Genomic DNA, 11,704 nt, shown 5'->3' with positions numbered 1-11,704 from the left:
ACTTTCCTCAGGCAGTTCCTCGGTCACCAATAAGATAGACAAGACCAACAACATGTAGTGGAAGGTCTTGCCCTACTTCTGAGCTTCTTTGCAATTGGTTAGGAATTCCTCACAGATGAATTCGGCCTAGTTGAATTGGATCTCCTCCATGCATTGTTTGGCCAGCGTGACGACCGTCGCTGGTACCTCATTGCTACGGCATTTTCTCGTCACCTTTCCAGCCAGCAGCTGGGTGTCTACGTGCACCCCTTTGTCTTGAATGCTACTAATTACGTAGCCTATATGCTTCTTTTCAAACTTTTATTTCTTCTTCATGGCCTCTGCGAGTGCCAAATCTGCGCTTTTGCCGAATATTTCCGCGAGGTCCCTTCCCTCACAAGGAAACCAAGAAATCCTGTGAATAAGCTCTGCCATGATTGGAATGGGCTCCTCCATCCATAGGTACCCATTGTGTACTAGGAAAAGTAGCTGCCTGATGACAAAGATTATAATCGGTGCATGGTGAAAATGTGGAATCCATAGTAGGTGGAGTAGCCCAGCCTTCTCCACACCATGCAACCATTTCTGTGGTTCTAGTGTTGTAATGAACCCATCCTTCCTTTGTTTCATGAGGTTTTAAGTCTGTAAATGTGGGAACCTATCTACGAGGTCCCAATCTTCAAATTTCATCGTGGGCATGCGGCCCAAGACTGAGCCTTCAAACAAAATTCCATCTGGGAGGAGCCTTTCGCCATCTATGAGGTCCCAATCTTCAAATTTCATCGCGGGCACGTGGCCCAGGACCGAGCCTTCAAATAGAATTCCATCTGGGAGGAGCGGGGTCTGGAGTGCACTCTTATCAGCATCCAAATCCTTGGGTACTTTTCCTTTCCTTTTCCATGGAGGGGCATACTCAGGTAGTTTTGCTGCAGCGTGCACCGGATGGATGTCTTCTTCCATTTCTTCATCCGCCTCAATCTCCTATATGATGAGCCCCAAAAATGGTTAACTTATTAGGCTCATTTTTCCTACTATTCTTCATCAATCCACCATTTTTCATAGATTATGCATGTTTTTTTTGAGTATGTTTATGTTATTTGAATGAATAAGGGTGGTCACTTTACCAAGGAGGCTAACACGTGGTTATTTCAGGTTTTTTGGATAGATTTTGGAGCAAAGCCAAGAAATTATGAGCCAAGTGACAGCCAAGCATGAGGAAGCAAGGGTGAGGATTCGTATGGAGGTTGTCTCTTGCATTAAATGGCCCTTCCTCGAAATCTCCACCCTCAACTCAGAGCTCAATAGGCCACCAAAACAAATCCTAAAGGCAGTCGAGCAGCTTTGTGAAGAGTGACTGTTTACTAGCAGTTTGAACAGTCGAGTCCCTTGAGTTAAGGAGGGTTGCTAGGACCCTCGTAGTGTATAAATAGGAAGGCCTTAGCCTTCGTAGTTTACTTTTGGAACCGTTGGGTTTTGCACTATAGTGCTATCATTATCTCAGCTCGTTTTTTTGTAGCTACTGCTATACAACTTTCCTGTGACATGATTATTTTTGAGGAATGAAGAGCAACTTTTCTTGGCATCAACTCTAAGTTTTCTTTAGGAGCCTGTAGCTCTTGGGGTTGGGCCCAACCCAAGTGCCAAGGCTCCCTTTATGTACTGTTATTTTCTTTTTATGTCTTTGCAAAATAATTTCTGTTAAGTAGATTAAAATCTTGTTGATTACCTAGGTCATTGTTGATGATTAGAAAGGATTTCTATGTTCAGATTGAGTTGATAGGGTATTAACAGGGAAGAGCTTCAGAAAAAGGCCATCAAGCGCCTCTGATTTCACCTCTCCCTCAGTGGGATTAGGAGCTGGGATCAAGGTGACCTTGTTGCCACCAAAAACACTGTCTTTGCTTCGCCATGCAATCATTAGTGTTTGATTTTTATTTGCAGAAGTTGGTTACATGTTGAGATTCTTGATTTCTTCGTTGCATAGTTAGTATACATGGTTTCATTGCAAATGAACTTCTATTCATTCTCTTCACTATTAACTAGATCAGATTAGGTTAACATAACTAGGTTTTTGATTTTCCAAGTCTTCGTTGGTTCAGTTGGAGGAACAACTTGCAATGCACCTGTATTACTTCTCTATCTTCCCATACTCCATCAATCCCATCTACTCCATCCCCTAACGCGGATTCTTGCGTCACGTTTGCCACATTTACTCACATAACCCTAATTTTTGTGCAACATTGCTTCACTCCTCCTTGAACAAATCCAGCCATATTCATCTCCCCTCAGCTCCATCCACCAAGTCCTGGACCTCCTCACAACCTTATCCTACCTCCATACCCACTCCTTCACCTTTCTCTCTCCATCCACCCTCCAAAAGGCCATTTTCTGAACATCCTGTAGAAAATACAGAACATCCTGTAGAACCCCTGCAGACTTCCTATAGAAGCTCACGAACGCGGTTTCTTGATAAAAAAACTTTGTGAAACTCTCTGGAAGGGTGCTAGGGACCCCTTAGTCCCTCTTTGAGCCTTCCCAACCATCTACAAGCATTTCCTCTCGCCAATCCACCTTTGCACAGTCACAAACCAGTTAAAAGCACATGCATGATAATTCTGACAACTTATTCAAAAATACAAAAAGATGTTTTTTTCAGATGCTACTGCAGAAGTAGCTTAAAAAAATGAATTTTACCTTCCTAGAAGTCAATGGCATCTCTTTCAATAGCTTGCATCCTCCTTCTTACATCAGTAGGGCTAGCTGGTAAAATTAGGGTTTGCTAGGGTTTGTGTTTCCTTTCAGCTTTCCAGTTTCTTTCTGCAAGTAGATTAGCCTTCTTTGAGTTAGCTTTCATCCTTCAGTTAAAAATCTTCTTCTAAGAGCTCATAGAACTTGGTTTAAGCTCCTAGCGGACTTGTGCCAGCTGACCAAGTGACAGCCGCGGCAAGAGCTAGTACTTGTGCATACAATACCGTCGCTTCCAAGTTTGTTATGAACTACCGGGTTGATAAGAGTAAAGAAGGGAGTCCGAGGAGTTGCAACATTATTGCTGCAATACTGGAGCCCACCATCTCTTTGGCACCATTGCCGTGGAAGCGTCAGAGTATTTGTGATTACTGCTTTTCTTCTATTTTTCTACTCCAACCTTCTACTAAGTAGTTTATTTCAGTTCCATTCTGCAATTTCATTTCTGCAAAAGTAAATTAGACATTTCCTGCTTTCATAGATTCACCTTTCAATTCCACAATTTCAATTTTGCAAGCATAGAATAGCATTTCAATTCTTCAAGTGTAGTCTAGCATTTCATTCCTGCAATTTGATTTCAACAAAATAGATTAGTCCTTTCCTTCTTTTATTTCAATTCCACATTTTCATTTCCGCAAGATAGATTTTAGTTAGTTGCAATTCCATCTGTTTTAGTTTTGCAGGTACAAGCAGAAAAAAACAAAAGCAACCAAAAATCTTTTCATGCCTTGTAGGAATAGAGATAATACCAGAAAATTCCTACCCAACATCCCCACTACTTCACTGAGTCACCCTTCTCTCTTCTTTGGTGGCAGTGACCCAGAAGAACCTATAGGTGAGCCTCCTGAGATATACGAAGATCATATAACAGAAGAAGAGCAAAAAAACATTCATTTTGAGACCATGGCTGAAAACAAAAACAGTAGAAAAGATGATGAGAGAATAGAAGGTACCTTCCCCATCCGAGAGGCCAACAGGGACATAAAGATGAAAAACATAAGTCCCTCAGCCTTACCTCATTTCCATGGATTGACCGCTGAAGACCCTGATACCTTCCTGTTTGAGATTGTTGTCCTTTTCCGAGCTTATGACTATGCTGAGGACGAGAAAAAGTTGAAGCTCTTTCCTTCTACCCTCAAGGATGCAGCACTCTCCTGGTTCATAGGGTTACCTGGAAACAATATCACCACTTGGGCTCAGATGCGAAAAAAATACCGGGACTACTGTAGGTCCAAGGAAACAAAGGGAGAGATCTTCCAGATGACCATGGGAAATGACGAACCTTTAGAAGACTACGAGGAAAGGTTCCAACTTAGTTATAAACGGGCTAGGTGCACACTTGACCCTGAATCTCTGAAGCTGGTTCTGCTCTAAGGAGTCCCTGAAGACCTTCTAGATACCCTTCACATGCTAGCTAGAGGAGACATCTACCAACTACCTTATGAGGACATAAAGACTATGTTTAGAAACCATTCTAGGGCAGCCCGGAAAAGAGGTAGGGGAATCCACTTTCAGCTAGTACCACCTTCTCCAAGCATGAGTTTGCTAATCAGATGGAAGACCTCAAAAGTGAGATGAGACAGACCATTTCCATGCAACATGATACTTTCCGAATCCAACAAAAGAAAGAGGAAGATGAGAGGGCTTTGGCCATTTTTTGTCCCAGATGTATGAGGAAGCACCCTAAGAACGAGTGTCCATTGCACTTAGTAAAGGTATGTTTCATTTGTGAGGAAAACCACCCACAAGCCAATGCCCAACCTTACCCGGATTTAAATCCATGTACCAAGGGACTGAGGCAACCACTGAACCTCTCTACTTCCTCAACCAAAGGAGGCTGCATGGGCCCAGACCTTACCAGCAAGGGATGCATGGGACATCCCAAGCTTATTATAGCCCCAACCAATCTGCTCACATACCTTCTTGGGGTCCCCTTGCTCATATTTCCTAGTCCGCACCTCCTCTGTGGTCTTATCCATCTCAATACCATACTCAACCCATTGCTCATTCGTTTCACTCACATGTCTAGCCACAACCTCAGTGGAATGCACCTCAACCAGGGTGGAGGCCCCAATACAACTCTCCTCCCACCATTCTGCCTCCACCACTGGCTCAGCCACAACCATTACCTCCTTCTCTTGCAAGACAACCCTAGATGCCTGCTCAACCGAACCCAAACCCCAACAACTAATAGGCCCAACAGGTATACACTGGGGAGACAACATGCCCTACCTATGTTGTGGAGATCCAGGAGATCAAATTGCGATCTAGGAAGGTTCGTCCAGATCGCCAACCTCCTCCCCCGGAGGACGAGGAAGAGAAACAGGAAAGTGAACCCAAAGCCATTCCACCCTTTCCTGAGAGACTAACAGTAACCATGCAACCGAACCCAGGGGAGACTGAACTTCTAGGAGAACTTAAACAGTTGTGTGTGAAAATACCACTTCTCTAGGCCATAAAAGATGTACCAATATACAACAAATTGATTAAGGAGAAGTGTTTCAGGCAACCAGGTAGGTGAGAGAGAGATTCCTCGACTATCAATTTCATAGGACAACTGTCCGATCTAATGTTGGGGCAAGTAATCTGTCCAAAGTATTTGGACCCTGGGAGTCCTGTAGTTGATGTCCACATCAATGGAACTATAATCCCCCATACCTTGATTGATCTAGGGGCTGCCATTAATGTGATGACCAGGGACACCATGCTTAAACTCAACCTTTAGAGTTCCTTAAGGAAGACCTCGGCACTCTTGCAGTTAGCAGATCGCTCCATCGTGACTCCCGAAGGGATTGTGGAAGATGTCTTGGTCTCTGATGACTCTTAGAAGTACCCTACGGACTTCTTGGTCCTTTAGCCAAAGGAAAAGCTCACTGGATACCCCCTCATTTTGGGAAGGCCTTGGTTAGCCACTGTATATGCTTACATCAATTGTCAAGCTGGAAGCATGACCATCAAGAATGGGCCTATGTACAAGCAGCTAGTCCTATACCCTCCTGCCCAACCTTTTCTAGAACATGACTTACCACTCTGGTTGGAAGAAGTACATGAGGATGAGGTCTACTTTGCACCATTGTGCACAATAGAAACCACTATGGGAGGCCCTCAAACCGAGGATGACTTGATTGTGAATTTGATTCAAAATCCACCCCCGAAGTGCACTGTCCTTAGAGGAGTTGGTGGAAGATACCCAAGCCAGCACTTTAACGGACCTCTGTGTGACTGATCCGACCTCTCCCAGAGTTAAGAACGTGGAATTTGGCCCTGAAAGAACCTTAAAGATCAGCTCCTCCCTATTTCCCTCCCAGGAGAAGGAGCTGTGTAGCTTACTGAACAATCATCTGGATGCTTTCGCCTAGAGCTATAAGGAAATGAAAGGAATCCACCCTTTTGTCTCTACCCATCAAATTTACATTAAAGAAGATTGTAAACTAGTTAGGCAGCCTCAGAGGAGAATGAATCCGGACCTTAAAGACATTGTCAAAGAAGAATTGCAAAAACTGTTGGATGCAGGATTCATCTACCCCATCTCCGATAGTGAGTGGGTCTCACCTCTAGTGCTTGTGCCCAAGAAGAATGAAAAATGGAGAATCTGTGTAGATTACCGAGAACTTAACAAAGCCACCAAGAAAGACCATTTCCCTTTGCCTTTAATAGATCAAGTGTTGGATGGACTGACAGGGAAGAAGTTCTTCTCTTTCCTAGATAGGTTCAACAGGTATAATCAGATCCAAATCATCTCGGAGAACCAAGATAAAACCACCTTCACTTGTCCATGGGGTACCTTTTCCTACCGAGTCCTTCCCTTTGGGCTATGCAATGCTCCTACCACTTTCCAGAGAACAGTATTGAGCATATTTTCTGAGTTGGTCCATGATTCGATAGAAATCTATATGGATGACTTTACTCCTTATGGGTCCAACTTCCAAGAAGCATTGAGTAACCTGGGAAAAGTTCTAACCAAGTTCATTGAGATGAACCTGTCCCTCAGTCCCGAAAAATGTGAATTCCTGATGACTGAAGGGATCGTGCTAGGTCATACCATTTCTCGGCAAGGATTACAGGTGGATTCTAACAAGATTTCTATCATCCAAAATTTCCCACCTCCTAAAAAGGTAAGAGATGTTCGGAGTTTCCTAGGCTTAGCAGGATATTATCGAAGATTCATTAAAGATTTCAGTAAGCTAGCCTCGCTATTGTTTGGCCTCTTACGGAAAGATGCTAAGTTTAAATGTACTGACGACTGTCAAGGGGCTTTGGATGAGTTGAAAGATAAGCTGGTGTCCGCCCAGATCTTGAGAGGTCCAAACTGGGCCCTACCTTTCCACATCCACATTGATGCCTCAAACAAAGCCATAGGGGCAGCCTTAGGACAAGTAGAGGAGAAACTACCATATGCCATATACTTTGTCAGCAAAAACCTATCCAAGGCAGAAATGAACTATACTGTAACTGAGAAAGAGTTCCTGGTTGTAGTCCATTCCCTAAACAAGTTCAAGCACTACATCACTAGTTATCAAACATTTTTACACATTGATCATGTTACGATTAGATATTTAATGAATAAGCATGATGTAAATGCTCGTATCATTAGATGGTTACTTTTGTTACAACAATTTGATTTGACTATTATCGACAAGCCAAGTAAGGAAAATGTTGTCGCTGACTTCTTGTCTAGATTGGATTTTCCTACAGGTGAAGAAGGGATAGTGGATGACTAGATGCCAGATGAACACCTTTTTTCTATCTCAGTACTCTCTCCATGGTTTGATGATATAGCAAATTAATTGGTCTCAGCGCAGTTCCCTCCACATCTACCCTCAAAGGAGAAGAGCAAAATTGCAAGGAAGAGTGCCCTATTCACTTGGATCGGGGGCAACTTGTTCAAACTTGACCCAGATCAGATCTTGAGGTGTTTCGTTAGGGAAGAGGAAGTCTTTGACATCCTCCTAACCTATCATGACGGACCTTGTGGAGGCCACTTTGCAGCAAAAAGGACTGCCTTAAAAATTCTAGAGGTAGGCTATTATTGGCCTACTCTTCACCAAGATGTTAAAAGATACATCAGCCAGTGTGACCGATTTCAGAGGATGGGGAAACTGACTCCAAGGGATGAAATGCCTCTCTAATCTGAAGTGACCTTCGAGCCATTTGATAAGTGGGGCATGGATTTTTTGGGTCCTATCAACCCTCCTTCAAAGCAAAGGTCTTACATCATTGTGTGCACCGACGACTTGAAAAAGTGGGCAGAAACAAATGCAATCAAAGTAGCGTCAGAAGAAAAGGTGGCTGCGTTTTTAAGGGAAAATATCTTCTACAAGTTTGGCTACCCAAGAGAGTTAGTCACTGATCAAGGAAGCCAGTTCACCTCCAACCTGATTGAAGACTTGCTCGCTCATCACAAGATCAAGCACAAGACTTCCACCCCATATTATCCTCAAGAAAATGGGCAGGTGGAAGTCACTAATAGAGCATTGGAAGGGGTTTTGACTAAGGTGGTGAACAACAGTAGAAAGGATTGGGCAGATTGCCTAGTTGAGGCCTCCTGGGCCTACAACACCACTTGGAAGACTACAACAGGTTTCACACCTTATAAGCTAGTCTACGAGAAGAAAGCTTTGTTGTCCATAGAGTTCGAGTACAATACATTGAGGGTGGCAGCTCAGCTAGACTTAGATCTCAGCCATGCTCAACGTGAAAGATTACTACAGCTGACTGGATTAGATGAATAATGAATGCAGGCCCTCCTCCACTCAGAAGTAGTTCAACTTCAGAGGAAGATATGGCATGACCGACACCTTAATGAAAAGAAATTCTAGCCAGGAGATTGGGCACTGCTGTATGACTCAAGATACAAGGATTTCAAAGGAAGCTAAGGACAAGATGGTTAGGATCATATACAGTGGAGAGATGCAATGACAATGGTTCATTCCTTATCAGGACCATTGATGAAGAGGCCATCCCCATGCTTGGCAATGGGCATCGATTGAAAATCTACAGAAAACCCCTTTCGAGGCAGGAGTTCGTTGAAACTTTGGAAAAATCAGTGCTGGTAGTGGAGCATGGCTCTGCCTCTATTCCGCCCACACCTTGATCATCAAAAAAAAAAAGAAAAAAAAAAGGGAATAAAATGATCCCTGGGTGAAAACCTCTCTGAGGTGACTAGGGTAGACAATGAGGGTGAAAACCTAATGGAGGTGCCCCAGCTGTGTCTTAGAAAATAAAGAAATGGAATAAAAAAATATCCTTGGGTGAAAACCTCTCTGAGGTGCCCAGGGCAGATAGTGGGGGTGAAAACCTCATGGAGGCACCCTTGTTGTCTTTCAAGAAAAAAAAAAGAGAGAAAAGAAAGAAAAGAGAAAAAGAAATAGGTCTAATCTCTGTAAAATTATTGCAGGTTGCAGGGAATACATTGTAGATAAAGAAGGTCACGCAAAACGAGGACAACGGTCCATACCAGGCTACAGGACATCCTTACAGACACTCCCTCCATAGCCACTCACTTTTCCCAGGATTTGATCACATTTGGGTTAATATTCCACCTCCTACAGGAAGTTTTAGGCTTTCTACAAGAAGTTTTGGGGCTTTCGACAGGAAGTTCTGCATTTCTACAGGAAACATCCTGTAGAGCCTTCAGGTAGGCCAAATTTGATTTTGGAAGGGAATTTGAAGCTTGGAGTTTATTTATTAGGCCTTCAACCACCCTTCTCTTCCATCCATCACATGTTTCATCTCTTCCTACCACCATTGCAACCATCTGGCTATGTATTCCTGCATAGCCATACAAAGAGCCCTGTTTTCGTCAGATTGAATTTTTTTTTCCAAGTGACAAATCAAGCACATAAAGGCTCACACACTCTACCTGTCAAAGCTCCATTAGGACTCTTCATCTGCGAATACAACCTTTCTCGTTTAAGCACGCATCCCAGGAGGAGAAGCAGCTATAGGATATCCTACAGGAATCCTATAGCAGCTGATCCATCTGGAGCACATACTCTGGAGTTACTAACAGCTGAAATCGACACAGGGGACATGTAAAAAAGCTCCGCTTGGACGTGAACACATCCTTGACAGTTGAAATCAGACAGAACCTGTGCATGTAGCGTTTACAACCAGAGGATCAGGTTCCAAAGCCGTGCATACAACATCAGTGAATGAAAGAATGGGTTCTAGCACCCGTGCACGAGACAGAAGCAAGCGAAGCAGTCGTTCCAAGTCCTGAAGCCTGCAGAACACATCCACGGCCACACAGGTAAGTGTCTAACCTTATTCGTCAAATTGCATAGACTATATTTCGGAAACTGCATGTCTGTGAAATGGTTCAGATTGAATGAATTCGGTGGCCAGTCAACTGGCCACCCACAGTCAGTTGAATGGCTTCATGGGATCCGAACATGCTTGGTTACGTTCGAATTCACCAAAGAGACGTGCAGTCGACACGTGGGAAGTGTCCAGTCAGGGAGAATCGGCGGGATTGGCAGGGTGGCGGTGGTTAATGGCAAAGGAAAGGTAATGGTGGTCAGAGACATGCAAAGGAATGATGGCCGTGACGTTGGCTAATGGATCAGCTTGGCCACCTCACCACCCTCACCATGAATTGTGCCGTAATTCAAAAATGCTCGGCCGAAGAACTCACGTTGACCACTGCCCATTTACATTTGCAACTGTTCTCGACAAAGTACGAGTCCTTCCCCTCCGTAGTCTGTTAGCTGAGTTTTTCATCCTGTTTCAAAATCCTCCCACATCCCAGGCTCATTCAGAAGAGTTGTGACATCCTACAAAAGCCGACAAAGCGTTCTACAGGAAGAGGCTCTATAGGAAGTATAGCATAGCCTTTCGGAGCAGAGAAAAGGTATTTTTCTTCGACAAATTTGGAGTCCCGAAATAGGTAGGCTCTAAAAACAATCTTCCATGCATGGTGTGTTCGAAAGGTGATGAATAGAACTATATTGAATAAGGAAGTCAAAGACAAGTCTGCCTGTGAATCAAAAATAGTGGTTTGCCTGTGTGTTGCTCGGAATTAATCAGTCGATTCTATGTCAAAACTCTCCTCCATGGTCCCTGATAAAAACTTTTCTCCTGAAAAAGATGAAGCACCGTAAGGGCTAACCTGCGTATGAAGTATTTTAATTTTCATAATTGTATACATGCTAAGGATGAAAATTGAGCTCTGTGCCCTATCTGTGAAAACCTGATTCTTCCTTTTACATACGGACAACCAAGTTTTGGGCAGCAAACGTTTTAGAACCAGGGAATTGGTGCAGGTTAAAAATTTAAACACCTGAGAGATCTTTCCTTGAAGTTCAAGGGAGGAAACCATAAACGGAATTCCCCTTTTTGATCAAAGCACAAACCAAAACAGAGCACTCTCACCATGCCAGGAGGGTTTATCAGAAAGGAACCCTCAGATTCTAGAAAATTGCGTGAAACTCCCGAGGTGGTGAACCTATTCACCCGTGCCAATTGGATGACCTTTTGTGACAGAATTCAAGGTCATGACGATCAGGTAAAAAAAGAGTTCTTAATGTCCCTGCAACCTAAATCAAAAACACTGGCCACTGTGAATTTCATAGGGTTGACCCTAAAGCTTACCCCACAATTCATTAGTCGAGTTACTGATCTGCCATTGGGGATACCCTGGAGCAAAGAGGAGAGGGCATTGGGCCAAAAAGCCAAGAAAGAATTCTTCCTACCAGAGGAACAGTTTGTAGAAGACAAGAATGGGGTACGGAGAGCCAGCTTACATCCTTTTTGAAGCGAGGTCAATCTTCAGATCATGAAATACATCACCTGTGAGGGGCGGTTCAGTATTGTTTACGACTATCACTTCCGGTTGCTGAGCGAACTCAGACATGGGATAGATTTACCTCCAGAACAAAAGTTAAGCATCCCCTATTTCCTGCTACAATCATTAATTGAGTGTGGCACAAAATTGAAGGAAGGGACACTGGATCAGCTAGCCCATCATGGGCTTATCAAG

This window comes from Pinus tabuliformis, chromosome 6 (genome assembly GCF_031772625.1).
Source record: "Pinus tabuliformis cultivar Carrire ecotype Pingquan chromosome 6, CPIR1, whole genome shotgun sequence".
Lineage (NCBI taxonomy): Eukaryota > Viridiplantae > Streptophyta > Pinopsida > Pinales > Pinaceae > Pinus > Pinus tabuliformis.
Note: the sequence above shows the minus strand (reverse complement) of the source record.